The sequence below is a fragment of the Sturnira hondurensis genome, unplaced genomic scaffold, assembly GCF_014824575.4.
Source record: "Sturnira hondurensis isolate 20B ecotype Veracruz unplaced genomic scaffold, ASM1482457v3 Scaffold0002638, whole genome shotgun sequence".
NCBI lineage: Eukaryota > Metazoa > Chordata > Mammalia > Chiroptera > Phyllostomidae > Sturnira > Sturnira hondurensis.
This window is the reverse complement of record NW_028075269.1, coordinates 3,148,765-3,164,467: the sequence shown is the minus strand read 5'-3', so window position 1 is coordinate 3,164,467 and position 15,703 is coordinate 3,148,765.

Below are 15,703 nucleotides of genomic sequence, written 5' to 3'. Positions count from 1 at the left end.
AAAAGGTCTAAATAAACACGTTTTTTTGGAAGCACACAGGAAAGGGAATTTCCTCTGGGAAGTGGTGTCTGAGTTGAAAGAATACAGAAGAGCGAAGGGATGACACAAGTGACTGTCACATGAGGAATCTAAAGTTCAGAGAGTAGACACTCTGAATAGAGCGATGGGTTGGGATGGTAAGGAAAGGAGTGTGAGAAGGGTGACATTGGAGATAAAGATAGACAGATGGGGTGTAGGCCGAAGTGTGAAGGGCCTTGGACATACAAGGAAATAGGGATCATGAAACAATAGTAGTAAACATAAAAATAATAGAAGATATGGGTGCATATATGCAGCGTTGAGCAATAGTAGGTTTACAGTTGTGGTAGGCAAAGGCCTTTAGTCTTGTATTATTACTTATTATTGTTACTTTCCATATGAACAACTGTAAACCTACTTTTGCCCACCCTGTATACACTTATATAGTAAATAATATATATGTAACATAAGCCCTGTTAAGTACAAACATATCCTTTAACCTAATTGTGTGTTTACAAATAAGGAAACTGATGCTCAGAGATGCAAGGCAACTCACTGGAATATACCCGTGGATAAGTGCTGACTTCCACTTACGTTGGTCTGCATTTGAGTAGAGGTTTTCCAGAAAAGAAGTGATGACAGATGATGGCTTATAGAATGCATTACGGGAACGAGAGCCAAAGGCTGCCTCTGAATCCAAATATGAAGAAATCTGGGCCTTAGACCAGAGTATTGGTCATGGGAACAGAGAAATGGGGTCAAAATTGGAGGGGAGGGGGCAGGGGGACCAAAACCAAAAAACAGATGACTGGGTGGATTGAGGAATGCAGGCAAAAAGTGAGTTAACTATGGCTCTGATATACTGAATCTGGATGATTTGGAATAGGAGGTGCTATTGTCTTTGGAAGGAAATTTTGATAAAAAAACAGATTTTCAAAGAGGCAGGTGTTAAATTAGGGGAAAGAAGTCTATTGAAGTTTTATACAGAGATTGAGCTAGTAAGAATACTTAACTGATTTAAAAAATAAGTTAGTGACTCAACATTCAAACTTGTCCGAAATGGGCTTTCAAATTTATGACTTAATGCTAAATGTATTCAGCTAATACATATGTTAAAATGCACCCTGCACGTCTTGCTTTTGACTAATGAGATTTCAAATCCACCCTGATCCACTCTCGTTTACCAAAGGAAATTAAAAAATTGATTGGTTACTTCCTCTGCTCCGTGTGGACACCTTGATTGGCCAGCTGCTGGTGGCTAGGCAACCAGGCGGAGAATCTTTGGAACAAGTAGCAGACTTCATCACAGCAGGAGCCGTGAGGCAAGAAGCTCTGGGATCAATTAAAATGCCAGGCTTTTCCAGGCCAGTTTCCAGCGCATCTGTGCATGATTCCACATAAATTTAGGGAATTAGAGATCAGACAAAGGTAAACATTTCTGTGCTTTGCTTAGCGTTGATTTAGAATGAGAGGATGAAATATGCCACAGTCATTCAGTCTGGAGGGGGTTTACACCTTCAGCTGATTCTTTCCCACTCAATTGCTTTATTATTTTAGGTATGTTGTAATCCAAGCCTGCTTAAATCATCTGTGTGTTCCTTTAAGGAGGGAAGGAGCAAAAGAAACAAAGGAAAAACCAGTTCTTCGTCTCACAGACTAAACAGAAGACTATGACTCATTCTTTCATGTTATAGTCATACCTCTCAAAGAAGAAATTTTTAATGCTCTTCATTTTCCAGCTATTCAGTCTCCTGAGCGAGAGTTAGATAAAAAATTCATTCATGTCCCCATAGAGAAGGGGAGACATCTTCTCCCCAAGAGCTTGACCTTTGCAGAACCTTTTCCCCTTTGTTGGTTGTTTTATTTTCTCTCTCCCTTGGAGTCTAGTTCTGGCTGTTTCCCTAGTACAGAGGTCTACAATGGTCGCCTGAGTGTCGTGGAAGGGAGAACTCCACGAAGTTCTTTGTACCTGGGCTGAGGTAAGGGGCTAGAGGTGAATCTTGGAGGTAGCAAGCAGCATATCAAAACAGCTCACAGAGTAGGGGGGAAAGCAGACAAGAGACTCGAAAGAACAGACCAGACAAATATCATGAAATAAAATAAAATTGTTTTAAATTCTCCAAAGAAAGATAATCCTCTGATATTACAGAGGCAGCTCAGACTCACCTTTTCATTAAACAACACAACAGAAGAAACGGAAAGCCATCAGTTTTGGCCATCAATGTGCTTTAGAAGTGGGGCTTTGAGGTAACTGATGAGTGAACTTGACCGACTCACTATGTCCTAGCCTCCACAGCAGTCTTAAGTATTTCGAAGAGAAGACCTGCAAAGTTCTTTTCAGATTTATAGTTGTACAATTCTATAAATTAGTTCAAATTTCAATGTATTATTTAGAACAAGAAAAGAAATCACATAAATTACAAATCTATAGAAGTGTATATGAACTACAAATTTGGAATTATTAAATCTTTCTAGTGAGTACATTCTTTTATCATTACGAAGTTACCCATTCTAATATAATGCTATTTACCTTAAAATCTGCTTGATGGTTAACAACTACATTAGTTTTTTAAGTCAGTTTTTTCATGGTATATATCTTTTTTAAAATTCTTCTATTTTCAACTTTTTTGAAACTTTGTATTTTCAATAGTTCTCTTATAAACAGCCTATAATGAATATTTTATAAATTCTTTTTTTTTCATTCTTTTTAAACTTTATTTATTTATTTTTTTAGATTTTATTTATCTTTAGAAGGGAAGGGAAAGAGAGAGGGAGATAAATATCAATGTATGGTTGCTTCTCGTGTGTCCCCTGCTGGGAACTGGCCTCTGCTGGTGACTGGCCTGCAACCCAGGCATGTGCCCTGACTGGGAATCGAACCACGATCCTTTGGTTCACAGGCTCGTGCTCAATCCACTGAGCTACACCAGCCAGGTAAATTCTTTTTAAAACCTCTTTGTCTTATAACTGGAGCACTTAATTCAGAATTTTAGAAAAGCAAGAAAGACAACATTTACTGAGCACCTAGGGTTGGGCTCAATACAGTACATCTATTTCATTTTCGAGTTCTCATACACACTCTGTTCTACACTGTGTGTATTCTACAGGTGAGGAACCTGATGTTCTATAACATGCCAGAGGTCACACAGAGATGGATGACAAAGCTGTGTTTATTACTGTCAGCCCATAGTCTTCTGCCCCTCCACACACAATTCTTTCACTCTAAGATTTCACAAGAAATCTTATACAATAAGAATTACTTGCCTAAACTTTGACTTACGTTGAATAAGTCATTCATTCTGAATGTATTTAGGTATAAGTGTAGTCTAACATTAATCCATAAAGGCCATTTCCAGAAGAATATAAACGCTTAAGAAATTTTCTTAACTCTCTCCTGCCACTTGGTCTCAACAAATACCATAAGAGAAATGGCACGCTTCCAACAGAACACAATATGTGGGAAGGCTGGTGGTTGGACTCTCGAGTCTGGTATTCCAGCTCGAGGTACCTTCAGAATAATGTCACACAGCTCTTGCCAAAATACACAGTGAAATATTTTAATAAGAGAGCAAGTGGAGGTTTAAAAACCAAGCCACTTGTAAAGGGGTATTTTAATTTTCTGCCATCTACAAGTGCCTGAAATTAATACTGCTTAAATGCAGTTGGCATATTTATGACTTGAGTTTCCTTCTTATATATCCACTCTTCATTTTTTTCCCTGCCTATTAAACAATGCTCGGAGGCCTGGGACCACTGACTGCAATTCAGCGGAAACCAAAAAAAATGTGTCTAAGAATGGTTTCCAAAAAGCAGCGATTACATCTGCATACTTTTTCTAGTTGATTTAAATATAATTTAGGAAATTCTTCATTTTGTTTAGAAAAATTCTGCTACTTCCCTTAAGGAATTACTTCTTATTGGGAATTCGGAATCTAGTATGAGATAAACAAGCTGACTATAATAGCATTAGCCATTGAGTTTTCAAAGACTATCCAGGGAAAGCCCACTATTGTTGCAGCTAATGTTGCACAAAATTAGCATACAAAAATACGTAAGAGGAAACTTCTGATTTTAGCCACATGAATAATCGATCTAACACAGGCTTTTCCCCCTCCTCAGAAACACATAGCAATGCTGGATAAAATGCAACAAAAATAAGTAAGTCAATAAAAGCTGGATTCCGAAGAAATAATAGAAATCTCAGATTAAAAAAGAGAAAGGAAGTCAAGGAGAAAAGGTAAGACAAAGCTCTGATATGGGCCCTACAATCTAGGTTCCAGGGTTTATTCCTTATCTAGGATCATAAGAGCTTAAAGCTGAAATGGGGGGCCCAGCCCTAAAGCTAGGGCACTATTGGAGAAGCCGCCTTCAAATAAGTGGGACTGAAAAAAAAAAGCTCAGACTCAAAAAGAGGCAAGGAAGCTTGATTCTGACCGTTAGAAACCAAAATTTGGGGCTTATGCCATATGTAAATGTAGCATCAAAATTTAACCATTTTTGACTAAACTATGTATTAATTCAGCCGCCATAGCAAAAGCATGAACTGAGTGGCTTAAATAACAGAAACGTGTTTTCTCACAGTTCTGAATACTAGAAGCCCATCAAGTTTCCATCTAATTCATTTTCTTCTTCTTCTTTTTAAAAATTATTTTATTGTTGTTCAGTGACAGTTGTCTGCATTTACCCTCCACACCCCCCCCACCCCCGCATAGCCATCCCCACCTCCCTCTCTTGCTTCCACACCCCCTTGGTGCTGTCCATTGTGTCCTTTAAAGTTGTTCCTGAAAACCTTTCCCTTCTTCCTCCATTACCTCCTCCCACCTCCCCTCTGGGTCTGGTTCCATTTACTTCATTTCCTAGTGAAGGTTCTCTTCCTGGCTTTCTTCTCACACAGTCTTGGTGCATGGGCACAAAAGAGAGAGAGAGAAAGAGAACTTTATTTTTAGAGCACTAGTCCTATAAGATCAGGCTTCCGCCTTTATAAACTTCTTTAATCTTAGTTAGTTCCTAGAGACCCCATGTCCAAATAGAGTCTCACTGGGAGTTAGAGCATCCATCTATGAATTCTGGGGGACAAAAATATCCATCCACAACCAGCTATCTCAGGCTAATACATTAATGAAAACACTTCTCTCTGAGGATGAAAACTTGAGAGGCACCTGCCAAAAGCCTATGAAGACGTTATGTGGAGATATTCCTAATACACTGTGGACACGGGATGCCCACTATGGTGGAGGGCAGGAAGTGGTTGAAGATGAGCTTACAATAAAAAATCAGGAGTCACATGAGAATTGGCATGCCATATGAAACATTCCAAAGGTATGTTTAACCTAAGAGTGTATAAATAATTAAAGATGATCATTAAAAATAAAGATCATAATAAAAACTACAGAATATTAAAAATAAAGATTAGACCTGAAAGCTAGTAGAACTTGTCTTAAAAGATTTTATTTATTTATTTTTAGAAAGAGGGGAAAGGAGGGAGAGAGGGAAAGAACATCAATGTGTGGTTGCCTTTCACGCGACTCTCCCTGGGGAGCTGGCTCACTACCCAGGCATGTGCCCTGATTGGGAATCGAACCTGTGACCCTTTGGTTTGCAAGCTGGTGCTCAATCCACTAAGCCACACCAGCCACAGCTGAAATTAACTTTTTAATGAATTTATAGATGAGGCACCATTTTAAAGGGAGAAGTGAATTAGAAGATAGGTTCAAATTACCCAGGATTTGTAGTAATGAAAAAATACATTGTATAAATATATAATGATAATATGATAAATATGTGGAGAACATAAAAAGTTAAGAGATGGAGGAGGAGGGTAGTGGTTCAGTGCACATCTCATACAGGTTCTCAAATAAGTAAACAAAACAAACTGGGGAGAATTAATATTCAAATAGATCATGATTGAGAGTATTTCATAATAGATGAGAAACATAATCCTTATATGGATGAATCACATCAGTACTAAACCAGGACAAATACAGATAAATCCCCACATAGATATATCATCATATAACTTCAAAACAACAAAGTCAAAGAGAACATTTTAGAAGAGGAAAACCAGACTAAGATTACCTAGAAAGAAGTAATTAGATTTTTCATCATCCAGAATAGAAATCAGAAGACAATGATATCCTCAATAAGATGAGAGATTAAGATGTCTCTGTAGAAAGCGTTAATTCAGTCTAACAAAAAATAATTAAGAATTTAAAATATTCTGGCCCTGGCTGGCGTAGCTCAGTGGATTGAGCCAAGGCCTGTGAACCAGGGGATCGCGGTTTGATTCCCAGTCAGGGCACATGCCTGGGTTGCAGGCCGGTTCCCTGCAGGCCAGTTCCCAGCAGGGAACGCACGAAAGGCAACCATACATTGATGTTTCTCTCCCTCTCTCCTTCCCCTCTAAAGATAAATAAATAAATAAAATCTTTAAAATAAAATAAAATAAAATATTCCAATAAATCAATAATCTGTTTCTTTTTAAAGACAATAAAATAAATAAACCTCTGGCAGGACAGTACAAGTGATGATGGTGGTGGTGGTGTTAGTGTGTCAGCAGAAGGAGAAATCATAGTGGTAGTGTTCGTGGCGGTGGCAGAAGCAGTGGTAGTGTTATTGGCAGTGGCAAAAGCAGTGGTAGTGTTAGTGGCAGTGGCAGAAGCAGCGGCAGTATTCGTGGCAGTGGCAGAAGCAGTGGTAGTGTTAGTGGCGGTGGCAGAAGTGGTGGTAGTAATAGTAGCGGTAGTAGAAGCAGTGGTGCTGGTAGAAGTAGTGGTGGTACTTGAAGTGGTAGCTGTGGCAGTGGTGGTAGTAATAGTAGTAGTGGCCGCAGTAGTAGAAGTAGAAGGATAAGAACAAGATCATGGGCTCGAAGAACAAGAACAAGTGGAAAAAAACAGTTATATGAGCTAAAATACTAGTGATAAAATATAATTAAAATCAATTAATTTGACATTTTAAGGCAATTTTTAAGAAACTGGTTATCAAAATTGACTCCAGAAAAATATGGCATATTCAAATAGACCCCTAAATTATTTTCAGAATCTCAATCATTAATCAGAAGTCCACTCACAAAAAATGATACTGGGCCCAGATGGTTACAGAGATGAGTTCTAGCAAACTTTCAAATAACTGACAGTTACTACTTCATACTTTGTACTAGTGCAAATAACAGAATTGAAACAAAACAAAACAGATTTTATTTCACAGACCTGCCTATAGTTGATACTAAATCTGAAAAGTATGAGCAAAGGAGCAGAAAGTTATAAGCCAGTTTTACATATAAAATTGTGCCTAATCATAGTAAGAAAATAGTTATATATAAAAACACAGCATTTTTAATGATAAAACTTTCAAAATCCATTTAAAGCCAGTAACCAAAATGACGACTGTTGTGCTGTGTCTTCCAAAGTGACAATGGTGACCCAATCTAGTGCAATAAAAATAAAGAAATGTGAGATCAAACTATTGGGAAGGAAGAAATCAAATGAATATTCACAGTTGAGATAATGTTCTACACCAAAAAGATACTAAAGAAAATTAGTATTCTACTAAAAATAATTAAAGAAGTCACCAAGGTGGCTAGCCAATTAATTAACACCAAAAAAGTCAGTGGCTTTCTCATAAACTAGCAAAACTCAGTAATACTAGGTAGATAGGGAGAGAGAGAGAGAGAGAGAGAGAGATAGATAGCTTTCTCTTCATGATAGACTCAAAACTATCTCATTTAAAAAGTATTCATCAATCTAATACAAGATTTAATAAAGGAAATTGTAAAATCTTATTTAAAACCCTGAAGATCAAAATAAGTGAAAAGATATTCCATGTATATGGATGAAGTGATTCAATATTCTAAATAATAACATTTTCCCTAAATTTAAAAAACCCAGTGCTATTTCAGTCAATTTCTAATAAAAATTTTTGGAAAATTGATCACATATTTACATAGGAATGTAATGAAGCAGAAACTCAAGTCCAATTTGGAGTAGGAAGTGAATAGGAATCACTCCACCATATTATCAGATATCAAGATGACTTATAAAGCTGGAGTCATTTAAACTGTAAAGCTGTCTGATATTGGGATAAGGACAGATAAAGACATAAATTTAATAAAATAGAGAACACAGAAATAGAACACATAAAAGCACATTTAGATTGAATACCTTCCTCTTAAAATCAAATAAAAAGTAAGAAATCTGCTCTTGCCACTTAGCATTTTACTGGACATCCTAGCCAGTGCCAACAATAAGGGGGAAAGAAGAAGAAAAAGGAAGGGAGAGAGAAAGGAGGGTCGGAGGGAAGAAGGAAATTGGGAGGCAAAGCGGGGCAGCGATGGAAGAGGGAAGGAAGAAAATAAAGAAATCCAGTCTAGAAACAAGAGAAGTCTAACTGTCTTTAATGCAGATAAGATTATTCCCTATATAGAAAATATCAAGATTTTCCTTGAGGTACATGAACTCATAAATGGGTTTAGCAGGGTTGCATGATACAAGACCAATATACACATATTGTTAGTATTTCTACATACTAATAGTGACCAATCTAAAAATAGAGTTAGAAAACAGTTCCATTCACAATAACATTAAAAAGAACAAAATACTTAGAAATAAAATTTAACAAAGGAAGTCAAAGAATGAAGACTACAAAGCATTACCAATAGAAATTAAAGAAAGTCTAAGTAAATAAAAGACATGGTATGTTTGTGGATTGGAAAAATTAATATTGCTAAGAAGGAGATTCTCTAACTTAATCTATAAATTTAAAATAACCTTAATCAAAATCTCAGCAGCAATTTTGTAGAAATTGCATAAATTTTATAGAAATTCAGGATTGACAACCAACCCTAAAATGTATCAGGGTACAAATGGCCCTCAGTAGCCACAACAATTTAAAAAAATGAACATAGATGGAGGACTTACTCTACTCAGTTTCAAAGCCTACTGTAAAGCTAGATAGTGTTGTACTGGTATAAGGAGAGGCATCTAGATCAATAGAACAGAATTTAGAAAAATTAACCATTACATTTACAATCAATTGGTGTTCAACAAAATTGACAAGGCAATTCTACAAGGAAAATTCTACTGGGACAATTGAATAGCTCCAATATATGAAGTAGAGTGAATAAAGAACCTTAGTCATACATAAATCTTAATCCAAAATGGATCACAGACTTAAATGCTAGAGCTAAAACTATAGAACTTCTAGAAGAAAATACAAGAAAACATCATGGGTTATGCAAAGAGTTCTTAGTTAGGAAAACAATAGCAAAATCCACTTTAAAATGTATATATTGTACTTAAGGTAATAAATAGCTAGTGAGCATGTGAATAGATGCTCAATACCATAGTCTTAGGGAAGTGCAAATTAAAGCTACAATACAGTTAACACTTCACACCCACTAGAACATCTATAATCAAAAAGAGAGCATCAAGTTAAAATACTGAAAGTCCTTGGTGAGAAGATAAAAAGGTATAGTTAGTTTTGAAAACAGTTTGGCAGTTTCTTTAAAAAGTTGAACTTACTAAATTAGTTTGCAAGGGCTGCCATGAAAAAAAATACTACCACAGGCCAGAAAGCTTAAACAACAAGAATTTGTTTCTCAACGGTTCTAAAGGCTAGAAGTCCAAGATCAAGGTGTGGGCAAGTTTGGTTTTTCCCAGTGCCTCTCTCCTTGACTTGGAGGTTGCTGCATTCTTCTGTGTTCTCACATGGACTTTCCTTTGTCACATGTATCATGAAAAAGAAGGCATCCCTGAAAAGAGTCACACACATTTGTATCTTTACACAATGCCAGGCTTATTAGGGGAAATCTCCCCAGTAAGCCGAGTCACATGCAGGTTACACACAGAGAGGGGGAGGACACATGGTAGAAGTTAGCAAAGCAAGCATCCAGCATGAAGTCACTAGTGGCCTCTGCTGGTGGAAAGGTGAACGCTGGTCTCAATGGCAGCACATGTCTGGTAGAGTAGAGGTCCAGCAAGGCTTTGGGTGTCATCTGTGCTCAAGCATTGGGTGACTGGGTCTCTGAGTTCTTATGGATGTCAAATAGCCCATTGGGGTGCAGGTCCCACTCATATCAGCGTCCAGATGGAATCCTTAACCAAGTGTCCAGACTTGTGGTTTGGGGCATTCTGGGCCTCTTCTAAGGGCATTCTCATCACACCCCATTAACTCAGTCTTGACAGAGCACTTGGCATGACAGCCAAGACTGACAATGACTCCATATGGAATTGTCAAAGGTATCTATAAAGTCTGCCCTGCTCTTCCTCTGTGTAACATGCCACCCTGGTGAATATGCCTCTTATTAAAAGGACACCAGGCATATTCCATTTGGGCCCCACCCTATCCTCATTTAACTTTCATTACTTGAGGAGTAAGTTACTTTTAGTTACTCACTAAAAGCACTATCACCAAACATAGTACAGTCCATAATGTTTCTGCCCCCAGTGATCTGCCAAAAAGAAATGAAAATACATGTACACAGAAAAACTTGCATGTGAGTGGTCACAGAAGTGTCACTCACAATGTCCAAAAACATAAAACAATTGTAGTGCCCATGAACTATTGCATAGAGAAACAAAGTATAATCTACCCATCCAATGGAATAATACTTGGCAATATAAAAAGAATGATCTACTGATCCGCCTCGGCATAGATGAACCTCAAAAACACTGTGCTAAGTTGAAGGAGCTAGACACACAAAAGACCACATTTTGTGCAACTACATTTACATAAAATGTCCAGAAAAGACAAAGCTATAGAGACAGAAAAAAATCAGTGGTTGCCTGAGGCTGCGTGTGGAACTGGGAGTTAAGCTGACAAGGTCAGGAGGGAACTTTGGGGGATGGCAGAAAAGTGCTAAAACTGGATTATGGTGGGGGTGCACAACTCTGCAAATGCACGGACAACCATTCAATTGTATCTTTACACTGAGTGCATTTTACGTTACGTAAATGATACCTCAATAAAGCTATCAGGAGGAAAAACATTTAAGGAAAGAAAGTGTCAGGATTCATGAATCCCAGCACTTTCTGCGAATGTCACATTCCTTTATGGAAATGGCATGTTTATTTTACAGATATTTCTCATCATTTAAAAGAGAGTAAAGGGAGTGGGGACAACTATAATTGAACAATCATAAAAATATTTTTAATTAAAAAGTAGTTTAGAATGAACTATTGATCTTGAGACCTTGGTTCTCAAGAGAAGTTGAACACAGTCAGACTTTTGATCATGGAAAAGCTTTGGTATTTGGAACCTATTTTCGCACCAGTTTCAATGCAAGACCACAAAGGTAATTTCTTTCAAAAGATGAAAAGGATTGATGTTAAACACTGTTTTTCCTTCATGGTCAATTGGGAGTGAAATACACCACACAGTTTTCAATTTCACTAAATATCAAAGCTACAACAGAAATTATACTATAGATAAGATGTCACTTAGTTTTAAACTGCATTAATTTATGCATTTTGCTTCTAGGATCCCCTGCCCCCAGGGAGAAAGCAATAAAGAATGGGTTGTTCTTTGTTCCTTGACTGATTTCTCATTTCAATTAGAATTTTTCAAGCAACTGTGGAAATTGTAATGTTACTATGATTTCTCAAAGCTTTAAGTCTTCACAATTCTTTTGGACCTTGTCCCATTTCCCAAGCCAGAAGTCATTTCCAGCATTATCCTAGGAACTTAATTGTACTTTTTCATTTGTACACCACTTAAAATTTCATACAATTTGGATATACTTTTGCATCTAAAGCCAATTTGTGTTTTAGGCCAAACCCTGAACTGCATTAACTTACCATAAACTCTGACCTCAGAGCTATATCAAGCCGTAACACCAGCGCTCGGTTTGTNTTTGGACCTGGTCCCATTTCCCAAGCCAGAAGTCATTTCCAGCATTATCCTAGGAACTTAATTGTACTTTTTCATTTGTACACCACTTAGAATTTCATACAATTTGGATGTACTTTTGCATCTAAAGCCAATTTGTGTTTTAGGCCAAACCCTGAACTGCATTAACTTACCATAAACTCTGACCTCAGAGCTATATCAAGCCGTAACACCAGTGCTCAGTTTGCAAAATCAAAGGAAGGCATGCAGTAAGAATGCCTTTCTGTGTTGGCTAATGAGGCATTATTTTCCAAAGTCAAAACCTCCTAGCAGAAAGACATTGTTAATCATCTCATTTTTTATAGTCCAGGTTTTTAAGTTCGAACTATAATTGCCACAGGACAACCAGAGAAATCAGATCATTTTCTTTCCTTAAATTTCTCAGAATTTAAGGAAAAAATCAGATGCCAGGTGATAGAGAACACTAACCAAACAAACAAAAAAAGTGGATATGAAGTTGTGTGATATAACTGAAATAGACCAAAGTTGAACCCAGTTTCATCTGAGTTTAGTGTCAGAGTTGCTTCTCATCAATCATGTCACATTGAACAAATTATTTTCAACCTCTAATCTGTTTCTCCACTGGTAAAAGAGTATAATTATACCTTCTTCTCAGGATTATTCTCAGGACTGAGTGAAATATCTGAGGAAATTCTTAACCTAAGATGTTTTAATGCTATGAGGTTGACTGTGAAGTCCCTTAAACTGCAAGAGAACTTTTTTACACAGAGCGTTCATAGTTTTCATCAGTTCTCAAAAGAGTTTGTATGCTCAAAAATCACTGAGATGGGATATAATAGGAGTTTGGTAAATACAAGATTGATAACTTCTAAGAATGTGATTATGAAATGATATCAGTAATCTCTTTTCTTCTTTCTGAGACAAATGTTTAGATTAAAATAGCAAACAGAAAAAGATTGCATTCAGAAGCCTCTTTTAGACCACTTATTGATGCACTCAGAAGACAGTGAGTGGCGGTATGTCTTGGTGGTCAGACCTGGTCAGGCTTTGGTTCTCGACCTGGCTCCCCAGCTTACTTCATTTGACCTCGTACAAATCACTTAACCCATATGTGCTTCAGTTTCCTCATTAGTAAAATAGGGACAATAATAATATCTGACTCAGAGGGTTATTCTGAGCAAGAATGGGAAAAGTTTCAGCCAGTGCCTGTCTCATGAAAGCACAGAGACTAAGAAATAAATGATTTGCATTCTGCCTCCATGGAACTCAGACTAATGGAGCCTGTTTAAAGACCAGGCCCGGAGTTCCCCTACTTCCACTGTGATTAGTTTTGCTGGCCCCTGATCTTTTGCTACGTAGTTGATCCAACTAGATGCGGAAATACTACCACTTAACCTCTGTATTTTCCCTAAAAGATAATGCTATCTTCTCTACATAAGTAGCTTCTATTCCTATGCTTGTTTATTGCCTCACAAACTTTTGCATAACCTTATTAATCTTTGATCATGTTAGCAATTATTAGAATAATTTCAGACAGAATCAACTTTATGTAGATGATAATAATAACAATAGTTATTATTTATTTAACAACTGCCATGTGTTATTCCTATATTATAAAATTTATATACATGAATTTGCTTAATCCTTGCAGCCATTCTTTAACATAGATATTGTTATACTCATTTTACAATTGAAGACACAAAGCCGAGCTGGGTTAATGTGATTTCTCAGAGAGGAGCAATTATTGATGGAGCCAAGGTTCAAATTCTGGTTGATCTCTTAATTATTTCAGGTGGTAGTTTTACTTTAGGCTCTACAATATAACAGATACCTTACAAACTTTACTCCTATGATAAAATATTGCCTTAGGAAATTCAAGCAATATTTTTAGATGTTAATATTACTGTTAACAGTAGTTTATTAGCATGTTTCAATCTATCAATCTATCTATCTATCTATGTATCTATCTCTCTATCTCTCATGTCTGCGCCTCTCCCCACCCCCTTCTCAGTTACTCCCATACTGGAGCACACCAGAGTCTTTCCCCTTCTCCTTCCCCCAAGCACATATGTCCTTGTTTTCTATCTTCTGCATTCCAAAGGCCCTTCTTTGGCCTCTGACTCTTGTTTCCTGAGCCCAGCAGCACAGCTGGCTCCCTTCTCCCACGTCTCACTCTACCTCTGTGACTTTCCAAATAAACATTTGCTTGTATTTGGCTCTGAATTCTCTCTTAGCCAGAACTCAGGCACCAAGGCTGATGAGTGGAGATCCAGGCACCAGCAACATTCTGGTGCTGTTTCCCTGCCGGCAGTGTCCTGCTTAGATGCAGTGGGCGAAGCCGTCCATAGTCCCCTTGGACACAAAGTTGTCCAAAATAAGGACAAACAAAAAAATAAATATAAAACGGAAAAAATAACATTAAATTACTAGCAAGATGTATTAGTCAGGGTTCTCCAGAGAAGCAGACTAGAAATACACACACCCACACGCATAAATGTTTATATGTGTATATATACATATACATACATACATTTATGTGTGTGTATATATATAAAGAGATTTATTATAAGAAACCAGATCATGTAATTATGGAGACTAACAAGTCCTACCTACCATCTGTCATTTGCAAATTTGCAAGCTGGAGACCCAGAATGGTACGTAGTTCCAGGCGAAGTTGAAGCCTAAAAACTGGGAGGGCCAGTCCAGTGCGTTCCAATCTGACTGCAGGAGAAAACTGATGCCCATCTTGAAAACAGTCAGGTAGAAAGAGAGAACCCTCCTTTATTTTTCCCTTTGGTTCTATTAAGGCTTCCAAAAGATTGGATCAGACCCATTCACATTGGTAAAGGGCAAATTGCTTTAGGTCTGATTTAAATGCTAATCTAATCCAGGAACACCATCACAGACAAACCCAGAATAATGTTTGACCAAATATCTGGACAGCTGGTGACCCAGTCAAACTGACACATAAAATTAACCATCACATAAGACCCTGTGAGATATGGAGGTAAAGTCCATACCCTTAACATAATTGACAGTTATTAGTGAAATATTTTATTTCCAATATTTTGTCTCATAAAAGCCACAATTAAAATACATATCCCCTATGGTAAACTCATCCAGGTTGACTAAAGCTTGTTGATATCCAGTACTTTCATATTTTTCCTATTGCTTCCTCCTCTTTCAATTTCCAGTTTCCGATAGAGTTTCATTTAGGCCATTTTGGTCTAGTGAATTATTTGATCTGTTAAGCTTTCATCAATACATGTCTATGGTTTCTCAGAGTTCTTGGAAATTGTTAAGCAATTTTTAAAAACTGTTAACCTATCAATTAAGTCCTCAAAAATATAGTGTTACAGGTTTATGCATTGAATTAATTTCAAAGTTAGTAACGTACAATTTAAATTTTTTCAATGGGATTATGTAAACAAATACAAATACACCTAATTTTTATAGGATGCGCCTGTTAGCATTTACAGGTCAAACTATGTAAAATACCTGAGATATGCCTTTTTGCATGTAAAGTAGTCCCCCTCCATTCTATGGGTATATATTCCAAGTCCCCCAGTGGATGCCTGAAAGCAATTACCAAACTCTATATATACTATGTTTTTTCCTAGACGTACATACCTATGATAAAGTTTAGTTTGTAAATGAGTCACAATAAGAGATTAACAACACTAACAGACATGATGAGCGGGTGGAGAGCCAGGTGGGTACACTGAACAGTGAGAGATGTACATCCCAGAGAGCACTGTGTGAGATTTCACCTTGCTACTCAGAACAGCTCACAACTTACAACTTACAAATGGTTGATTTCTGGAACTTTCCATTGCCTATT